Source organism: Gordionus sp. m RMFG-2023, chromosome 1, assembly GCF_954871325.1.
Source record: "Gordionus sp. m RMFG-2023 chromosome 1, tfGorSpeb1-WG-v2, whole genome shotgun sequence".
NCBI lineage: Eukaryota > Metazoa > Nematomorpha > Gordioida > Chordodea > Parachordodidae > Gordionus > Gordionus sp. m RMFG-2023.
In genome coordinates, this window is record NC_088775.1 from 41635949 (window position 1) to 41647264 (window position 11316).

The 11316-nt window shown below is 27.7% G+C and overlaps 1 protein-coding gene across 2 annotated transcripts in view; it reads left to right on the forward strand.

Annotated features, from left to right (window-relative positions):
- The window catches only part of LOC135922693 (solute carrier family 53 member 1-like), a 91642-nt gene extending 80714 nt beyond the window's left edge, over window positions 1–10928 (forward strand). The window contains exons 18-19 of one of the 2 annotated variants that reach the window (XM_065457128.1): window positions 4450–4536; window positions 10089–10928. The gene's annotated coding sequence lies outside the window, so the exon portion shown is untranslated. The remainder of the gene's footprint in view (window positions 1–4449; window positions 4537–10088) is intronic. The other variant, XM_065457127.1, reaches the window with a different exon arrangement.
- The last annotated feature ends 388 nt before the right edge of the window (window positions 10929–11316 follow it).

Sequence of the window (11316 nt, forward strand, 5' to 3'; positions counted from 1 at the left end):
CGGAATTATGATTTTGTTGCTTTTGTAAAGACAATCCTTAATTATACTTAATTCCAATTTAATGTTTTTATAGATATCATTCTTTATAGGCCTGTTGTTCTTAATATCATTTATGACTTGTTTTAATTCAATATCTTTCAAAGTTTCATCACGAATTTGATTGAAATTGATAGGTAAATCTTCATAGTCATTTATTATAGTATATTTTCAACAACTTCATCATGACATTCTTGTGGCAATCTCGAGAGGCAGACAGGAACAACATTGTATTTACCTGCTTTGTACTTTATGTTGAAATCGTAACCCCCCCCCCCCCCAAAGTGATATTCCACTTTTGTAACCTTAAGGACATGGTACTATTGTCCATGAGTCCCTTGGTAAAAATGTGGACTAGTGGTTTATGGTCCGTGATGATAGTAAATTTAGTCCCAACCAAATATTCTTGAAATCTTTTAATTGCGAACATTATGGCAAAAGCCTCACACTAAATATTGGTGTAATTTATTTCAGATTTTGCTAAGATTCTAGACGCAAAAGCAATAGGTTTTTCTTTGCCATCTTTCTCAGTGTGAAATAGTGCAGCCCCTGATCCAGATTTGGATGCATCAGTCGCAATCCCAATAGGTAATGGAGACTAATTAGCTTCTTTAAATCATAAAAACTTCTGGAATGTTCTAAGTTCCATTCCCATCTTTCTTTGTTGACCATTTTGTACAACGGATCAACAATATCAGCGAAGTTATTCAAAAATATTTTATAATAACCAGCCATTCCCAGAAACTGGCATATTAATTATTCTTCAATTTTTTCGTGATTAGCATGAATCCCCTTGGTGTCAATATCATGACTCAGGAACCTCACTTTGTTTTTAAAAAATAAACTTTTGGCGAAGTTAGGTACTAACCCGTACGATAATATTCTCTCAAACACCTTTTTGATGTTGTTTAAATGTGCTTCATCGTTATTTCCAGTTATTAATAACTAATAAGTCATCAATATAAAATATAACATCTTTCATATCACCGAAAATCTGATCCATGATTTGTTGGAATATAGCAGATGAAGTTTATTAAATCGATTAAAGTTTAAAAAACGATAATGAATTTTATTTGTAATTCTTTTGTATTATACATTTATATAATTGTCCAATTTAACTTCTAATAATATGCAATTTGATTAACCTCGATAATATAATATTACATGTCGGAAAGTTATAATATAATATACAAATAACGTCCTTTTAAAATATATAACGTGACCTTTTAAAATATATCTTACAATAATAAATATTCAAATGTAACATATCTTCTTTCCACCAAGTTAAGATCGTCTACCAATCTTTTTATTTACCAAGTTCAAGTTCATCTATTAATCTTTTTGTTGTCTTTAGTTCCCTTGTTGGATAACCCGTTTGCCTTCCTTTTTGACTTGGTTCAATTGTTATTATTGATTTGCTTACGTCTGGTTCTTCCCTTATTCGTAGTTGGTCGGGATGTTTTAATACGGTTTTGTACGTTTATTTTTTTTTCTTCTTTCCTTTTCCAGGATTGTGATGGCGATTCTAGTTTTTCGACCAATTGTTCCCACCATCGCTGTTTTATTTTCGCTTGTTATTTTATCATCATTTATCTGTAGATCTATAGCGATTTTTGCGATTCGTTGGTAGAATTATTCTCAATCGTAGTTCACCTGAAGTTTTATGTACCACTACCATTGGAGTACTCCAGGTTACTCTATATAGTTTGTCAATATATCATTATATTGTTGATCATATTAATTTCTACATATATTGGTAACGATAAGCCAAATTCTATAATCCCTGAAAATCCAAATAGGATGATTCTATAATCCCCGGAAATCCAAATAGGCTGTATCAATCATTTTGATAGTGCCCGTTATATCATAAATTCTATAATCCATGGAAATTAAATAGGCTGCATCAATCATTTTGATAGTGCCCTTTATCATTATCATAAATTCTTTAATCCATGGAAATCTAAATGGGCTGCATCAATCATTTTGATAGTGCCCTTTATCATTATCATAAATTCTATAATCCATGGAAATCTAAATAGGCTGCATCAATCATTTTGATAGTGCCCTTTATCATTATTATAAATTCTATAATCCATGGAAATCTAAATAGGCTGCATTAATCCTTTATCATAAATTCTATAATCCATAAATAGGCTGCATCGTGCCTTTATCATAAATTCTATAATTTTGTTTAAGTTTTAACGGTTGGTAGTATCTGGTTAGTAAACATAGTTCTCCGGCGATTAATTGATCGCGAATTTTTAGTTCTTTATTATGGATTCAGTAGGGCCGCGACTTAATGAAATCAATAGAAAATTTTGAAGATATTTTATGTGTCTATAGTGGTCAGTAGCCCATTTATCTCATTCATCTTTTATCCATAATTTCTAAATCAATTTATTTATATTTTTTAACAAAAAAAAATTATAATTCTATATAATATTTAACTTGACCGAAAACCGCGCGATTTTTTACCTCGTCGCCAAATATTAAATTGATTAAATAAAAAACGATAACGAATTTTATTTGTAATTCTTTTGTATATATACATTTATATAATTATCCAATTTAACTTCTAATAATATGCAATTTGATTAACCTCGATAATATAATATTACATGTCGGAAAGTTATAATATAATATAATATACAAATAACGTCCTTTTAAAATATATAACATGACCTTTTAAAATATATCTTACAATAATAAATATTCAAATGTAACAAAGTTTTCAACCCAAAAGGAAGTCTGGTAAATTGGTAGTATCCCTTATGTGTAGATATAGTCAAAAAATTTCTGCTATTTTTATCGATCGGAACTTGTAGAAAAGCATTTTTGAAATCGATTTTGGTAAATTTTTTTCTTCTGAAAGTTTAGCTATAAGATCATTTATACGTGGAAGTGGGCATCTAAAGTCTTCCATAGCTGGGTTTATAGTGTCTTTAAAATCTGCGCAAAGCCTGATGCTCCCATCATCTTTGTATACGGCGGTTATAGGACTCGCACGTCATTTACAGGCTCAATAATTTTTTCGTGTATCAATCTATTCAGTTCTTCGCCCACAAGGTCAATCTTTGAATACAGTATACGTCTTGGTGGTATTATTTTAGGTTGGGCGTCACATCTTAAATGTAATTTGACATTTAATTTGTTAATTGGTTCGCTAGTCAATTTGGATTCACAATCTTTAATAAGTTTATTGATTTCGTCTTCATAATTGGTCGACATTTCCTATGAAAATATTTTTAAAGTCATTGATCCAGATTCTTCCTAATAACGCGTTCTTTCTCGACTCTACAACTACTGCTAGTAAATATTTAGTGATTCCTTCATAACTTACTTTAACTTGAGTTGTCCCGATGATTTTAATCAAGTTTGCAAACTGGATTTCTTCATTTCTCTTATACCAATTTTTTTAGCCATATCATGAGGTATGATGGTATACTTTGATCCAGTGTCAACCTGCATAGTAGTAGTAACATTATTTAATTTTAAAGTAGTCATAAAAGCACTGTCATCACCTTTGTCTGTATTTTCAGCCAGATTGTTGACATTGAAATCATTCTCATTATTGTCTTTGGCAGTGCCAACCTTATTTCCCCCAACTTCTTCAATGTTCATATTACAATTATTTCTATCGTAGAATTTTGATTATCATACTGGATTTGTTTTCTTTGATTAAAATCCTTCCACCGATTACGATCGTAATATTCGATTTGTTTTCTTTGGTTATCCTTATTATGCCACTTGTTGTTTCCTTCATAATTATTTGAATTGTTGTTATAAGATCGGTAATTATTATGATTTTGATCGTCACATTGAATCTGCCTCCTCTGATTATAATTAAACCAGGCGTTGTTCCTACCATAGTTGTTGTTATAAGATTGATGATTATTATTATGAAAGTTTCTGTTGCTATTGTTATACCGATAAAATTTTGATAGTTACTATCATTATACTGATTATTTATTTCTATAGTTGTTATTATTATAATTGTTATTGTTTCTAACGTTACTGAAATACCTATTCCTGTTGTCGTTAACATTACTAAAATTGTTATCACCATAATTTCTATTCCTACTCAAAATTTTGCCTCGAATAATAATTAGGTCTATTATAGTTACTATTAATCTCATTCCTATTAGAAGTACTTTGGATATCTAAATTCTTATCATTATTTCTATTATTGTCATTATTTTTTAAAAATTTTTTATAACTACTAAAAACATAATTAACATTGTCACTTTCTGATTTAATGTTAATACTATCTAATTTTCTTCCTATTTCAATCATTTCATCTAATGTGTAGTTAATATTTTTATTTATTTTTTATATTGTCATTTACACTAGATGTTCTCAATTTTTCTTTTATGCGATCATCATTAATAAAATTACATTATCTACTTAATTTAGACAGTCTAAAAAACCAATCCAAAAAAGATTCATTAACACCTTGTGAAGCAAGGTTAAACTTCCGTCATATCCAAACATCTTGACTGGGTAATAAAAATTTTAATTTTTTAATAATAATTTTATAATCTTTGATTGTTTGAGAGAAATAATCGTCAAATCTCTCCAAATATATGTCCGTCAAGCATCCCTCTAACTTTGGAAACTTAACTTCCCTGTTGGAGGATATGCTAATTTTATCATCCATATTGTAGATTTTTATTTCCAAACTTCATTTAAATTAGCATAAAAATATATATTGTCACTATAAAGTCATGTAACTTTTTTTTTATCCAAATAGCAAATTTTTATTTTAAAACTTTATTTACATTAGCATAAAGATATATATTGTTGTAAATTCATATAAAAAGAATTTTTTTAACCTTGTGTGTGTCCTTTATATAAATAATTTTTATAATTTATTACATAATTCCAAAAAAAAAATTTTTATTTTTTATATTTATCGGCATATGCACAATATATATGAGATTTTTTTTATATATAATTGTGCGTGAGTTATCATACAAAGCGGGCACCATGTTATATAGAGATAAACGGTGGTGATAGAAATAACGGTGGTGATTTTTATTTATAAAAAATTTATTCTAAAATGATACTAAAAAATAAAAACAATTTAAGTTAAACAAAATTTAAAAAGTCAATCTCGATTAACAGCCTTAATGATTGTTCTTAATTTTGATAATTACTTTCTTGAGTATATCTTGTACTACTAAATTGAGTACGTTCGATATTATAATTTGAGAAAACTCTCCATATATATTTTAACCAGAATGTGAATCAGTAAATGGTGCTATATCTAATAACGATTACTTTATTTCCCATTTTACATCTATATAGTGGCAGGTCAACCCTAAAAATAGTACATTAGTAGGGCATGGCCATATGTTAGTGGTAAAGTTGATTTGGCACTTGAATCATTTATAATTATTTTAACTATTAAATTCTTTATTATAAATTTCATTCATATATAGTTTAATTGAGGGTATTGAACAAATTTTTACATTAAGATTTAAAGCTCTAACAAATTATTTAAATTCAGTTGTGGCAAGAATTTTAAATGATATATTTTACTTAGCAAAAATTTTAATAAATAATGTTTATCATCAATATTTGTTTTGGTTAAATTATTCAAATAGTTTTCTATTGTATCATTATTTTGAATCTTTTGATGAAATCTTTTTTTGTGATTAATTAGTGCAGAGGTGGTTTTTTTACACATTATTTCTACCTTACATATTTTACAATCTCTACCTTACATATTTTACATTTAGCAGTTTCTGTTTTATAATCATGTTAATGAATCCATATTAAAGGTTTTTTTAACCTTGCATTAACAGGTTCAGCTTCATCAGATATTGATTGAATGAATATAAATTTAGAACTAGTTGATGATTGGTTTTATTCATCATTGCCTCTTTCTCCATGATTTTCAAATTGATCTTTGAATATATTTAAAATTATATTAATTATAAAATCTATACCATCTTGAAATTTCAGACCAATCATACATTAGCAGCTGAAAGAAACAATATTTAAAATTTAAAACAACTTAAGAAACAGTAGAATTAAACCTTCAGAACATTAGTAATTCTTTTAAATAAATCCTTTCTTATTTTGACAATTTTATATTAATTTTATACATAAATTATAGTGATTTAAAATTGAATATAAAATTATTTAAGATGTAATATCATTTTATTAGAGGTGATTATGACAATGTAATAGTGAGGATGAAGATTTTGTATATGATAGTGATCGTGATACACAATCTGAAATAGATGAAGAATATGTTAGTTGAAACAGACAATAGACTTAAATATTATTTCGATAAATATGTGATAATCTATCATAGTATATTTCTCTTTAAAATCCCTTTTCCATAAGGTTCCTAAATGGAAAAGGGATTTTCCTAATCAAAGAATAATTTAGTTATTCATTTGCAGTAAAAGAAGCAGACACTCTAGAAAAAATTTTTGACTTGTTTATAAAAAAAATGATTGAAGAGATTATTTATCATACCAATGAAAAAATTAAATTATAAGTAAAAACTATACGGACAAATATGAAAGTTTTACTAAAGAAGTTGATGAAACAGAATTCAAGGCATTATTGGGAATTCTTTATTTAGCTAGAATTTCTAAATCTAACCATTAAAATAATATAATTATATTTATTATTTTGTTGGGGCATTTCCCTTTCCATTAAGCTTCTTATCAAAAAGTATAACTTATGATTTTATTTATGAATATATAAAAAATAGGAAATAAAATAAAGTAAAGCGAAATAATATCCACTAGGAAAATTTAATTACTTCTTTTTATTATTTAACAATTTACGAATATTAACGAAAAAATAAAATATTTACGAAAAATTACAAATATTTTATAAAGCAATAATTTCGAATAAAAAAAAGTTTACTATTCTACGAATATTTTTCCTCATTCGAATCGAATAATTATGCTATTCGTATTCGTAAAATACGAATCGAATTTCGAATAACAAATAGCCCTTTCGCTATTAATTTCTTGGCATTTCTTTTCGCCACCTTATAAATATCGTTATCACTATTTTCTTTACTATTATACCATTCTTTGAAACACCTCCCTTTCTCGTCGATTCGCTACCTCTGGATTCCACCATTATGTCTCCTTATATCTACGCCGCCCTTTTGTCCCTACATACCTCCTCAGTTGACCTTACCCAGGCTTTCTTCATGACTGCCCACTTGTAATTTACCACAGATGCTTGTGCCACCTCCGCCTTTCTTATCGCCAATGACATATTGAATTGACGTCTAGCACTCTCCTTCAATTTCCAAACCTTTAGCCTTGGCCTAACTTTCTTTTAGTGATCCTGGCGCCTTTAAAAGTGAGACCTCTTATAACTAGTCGGTGCTAATCAATATATTCTTCCCTCTGATATCGCTTTCACATTTTTTAGTATGCACTTATACACATCTCCTCACTTTTTTCACTTATTATGTTCGTTTCACGATGGTCCCACCAAGTTCCCATCTTTTTTTGTCGTAGGCGGATGAGGAGGCCCATGAGGTACTTTGGGCTGTACCTCACCCATGCTTTGTAATCATGAAATTTTATAGCAATGTTTTTACAATCGGATGCCATTCCTGACATCAACCCCTTTAAGTGGTTTTTACAGCTCGTTGAGGACGGTGATCCTATTCTAGACCCAGACCACAGAGAACCTTTAAGATTTCCATTAGGCGCCAAAAGACGTTGCCACTTACCCACCACGCCGAGGCTTAAGGTAGGATTTTGGAAGACCTTTTGTTAATAAATAAAAGAAAAAAGTTTTATTTTAGTAATTATATCATACGGATCAAGAACCTTTTTAAATGCACGCAGTATTTTTTTTGATTTTGAGTAGAATTAGATCGATTATATTACTATCTGAAGACTTTAAAATTAATAATATCCCACTGTCAATAATTTGCTCTTGGATGATATCAATAATTTGTCATGTGATTTATGGTGATTAGCCCCATACCCAAGAAGAATAATATTACCGATGATATATATTTTTTTTATATCCCCATGGACAACATGTTTCTTATTGGGATCTTTAAGGGCCGGGTTGGGAAATTTTAAAATAAAATCAAACGGCCGGGCGGGCGGGGAAAAATTTTTAGAATAATGGGCCTAGCAATTCGTCCACAAAAAAATTTCGGACCGGGCCCGACAATTTTCAAATAAAATATCAGGCACGACCTCATAAATCTCTAGCTCGGGCATTAAAATTTGATATATTTTTTTGAAGTTCAAGCTATTATTTTGATTAAAATATGCTAATTTCTTTGTATTTCAAGAGCTGTCTAACTAAAATACTAAATCTATAAATGATATAGTAAATTCTCAAAAATTAAACAATTTATTTATGTTTGGATCTAATTACAAAGGCACAATACAGATACCAAACACAATTGATTTATAGAACGGTTGTTGTGGAAATAGATAGCCATTGAGGAGAGATATAAGCGCCTTAATTGGCATTGGGAATAAATTTATAGATAATATAAATGTGATGACAGGAAAATTCGTACAAAAAATTTAGCGGGTCAGGCTTGTATTAAAATTCTTAACGGGCAAAGCTGGTGGGCTTTGAAGACCTCTATATCTTATACCCTATAATTGATAAAAATGTATAAATTAATAATGATAGTGTAAGTTATAACAGCGAAAGACATACAATTTATCGCCTCGGAAATTTTATAACTTTGTGTAAAACGGAATGCGATAAAAACAAATGATTTTTTTTTATAATGGTTAGTTAATAAAATAATTAAATAATATTTTAAATAGTGTCCAAATAATTAGCATAGCCGATTTTATGAGCTGCGGACTTGCAAATCGGATATAGGCTATATTCTAGTGTTAAACAGCCCAATTTGGGTCGATTTTTAAATACGATTAAAATTTTAGTCAAACTAACATTATGTAAGCCTGGAGATTTTGCTCATAGATGGCCTATGTTTTGACCTCTGCCAAATCTTAATACTTATATAATTTTATTTTGGCTAAAATCTTAATCGGGCCAATTTTAAAAATTGATACAAACTAGGCCGTTTAACAATAGTACTCTACACAATAGATTTTTTAAAGTATGTTATATTATAAGGACTTTTTAAAATAACTTAAAAAAATGACTTTAATATAACTTTAAGGAAACGGTAATTTGCTACCGATTTTTTAAATTAAACAGTTAAATATAAAGGTAATAGTCATTAACGGTTTTCAACCTAAAGAAATATTTTCTTAAATAAAATTTTAAAGGTTACACAATGATATACTATATATATATAATTTATGATTAGAATGAATATTTTTGAAAAAGTGAGATTTGATGATAACATGATTTGCATGATTTTCAACTTTAAAGGTTTATATTTGGATATGGTTAATCTAAAGCTCTGAAATTTAAATTTTATTAAAATTCACACCATAGATACCCATCAAGCAAGTTTCATTCATTTTGAAAAAATTAATAAAAACCTTTCATCCTAACTTTTAAAATGGGTAAATTGCAAACCTGGCAGTTGGAAAAAAAAATTAAAATTTTTTAAAAACAATTTTCATTTTAAACCGATTCCGAATTAGAATTGGTCTCTATCTAATCCGTTATCACCGATCGGATTTAGTCAGGTCTGAGAAATTAACTTTAGTTTACACACTCTCGTTAAATTTTAATACATTAGGATGATAGGAAAACGATCATATTTCGATTACGAAGATTATATATATTAGATAATTATATTTCTAATTTTTAAAAATATAATTATCGCCAAAAAGCTGCCATTAGCGCCGGCGAACCAGCCCTATAATAATTGAGATTTATTACCCAGTTGGAAAATCATATATTATATTTGCTTCTTATATTTTCATGCCTAAAAATAATCAGAATTTAAAAAATCCGGGTAGGGCCTAAAAATAAAAGACTCTAAAATATTTTTAATCTGGACCGGGCATAAATGTTTGATAGTTATAGTGTCTAATTTGGGCAGCTTGGTTATCACATTTATTTTAACTTGTTTAATATATAATATATATATATTTATTTTTACACAGAAATATGAACCTGGAAAATAATCCATCTAACTACGTTATAATCATAAATCGTGATGATCTTTAAACTTGCTAGTAAAATAAATATTTTTTTTACCAAGTTCCGCAATATTTTTGTTTTTTTTTAAATTATATGAACGTAGGATCTCATGCATGCAATTTTATATTACTAAATATAAAGTACATAACCTTTTATTTTCATTATATGTCTTGTTTTACTAAATGATTGTTTCTTAGGTTTTTACACAAACAAATTACCCGTTGTATACCATTTATATAAAAAAAATTGTAAAATGTCACTTGTTTTTATTTAACGTTAAATTATCCACCCCGAGGACAGAATCCGCTACCCCTAACGTCTTTCACAAGCATTTACTTTCCAACTAGCAAGAGAGAGGGGGGAGGGGCATTGTCATGTTAATTTTATGTATGAAATATATTAATACTATGTACAAATGAAATATATTAATGCTATGTATGAAATTTATTACTTGTGAATTCTTGTATTCTATGTGATTAAATTGTATTTTTATAAATAATAGAAGGTAAAAAAACAAAACATACGGGATTTTTTTTAATTTGTAAACTTTAATTTTAGTATTTATACTTATTTACAAAAAAAAATCCACAATGCATTTAAAAAAATTGTATTACGCGCAGCATCGAAAAGCTTAAGTTGGGTCAGTTGGTTCCAAGGATAAATATTTTTAAATGAAATTTTTATTCAGAATTAAATATTTTGTTGTTTTTTTATAGTCACTGCACATATATATGTGAAAACAAATATGGTATAAAAGAGCTAATTGTATCCTCTTTTACGGTAACTGATTTTTTTAAAAGTTAAAAGGAACATATTAATCATAAAATTGGATACTAAGATTAAAATGCTAAAAAAAACATTTTCAAATTTAATCTCATATTTATTTTTTTTAATTATTTTGTTGATTTTTATTTCATATGATGTTCATAAATTTTATATAATGTATTGTATATTATATAAACATAATATTTTTTTTATAAATAATGGTTATTTTTTTATGTTTGAATTATATCGTCCAAACAAATTGTATATTATTGCTAGGAGTCAAAATAAATTTCCTTTTTTAAAGTTTTTTTTTCTTTCAGACAAATCATTTATTTTAAGTCTTAGTTGATTGGCTATGTTTTTTTAAAATAAATTTTTTTTTTGTTTATCATCGTATCAGGGCCAATATTTATCATTTAAAAAAAT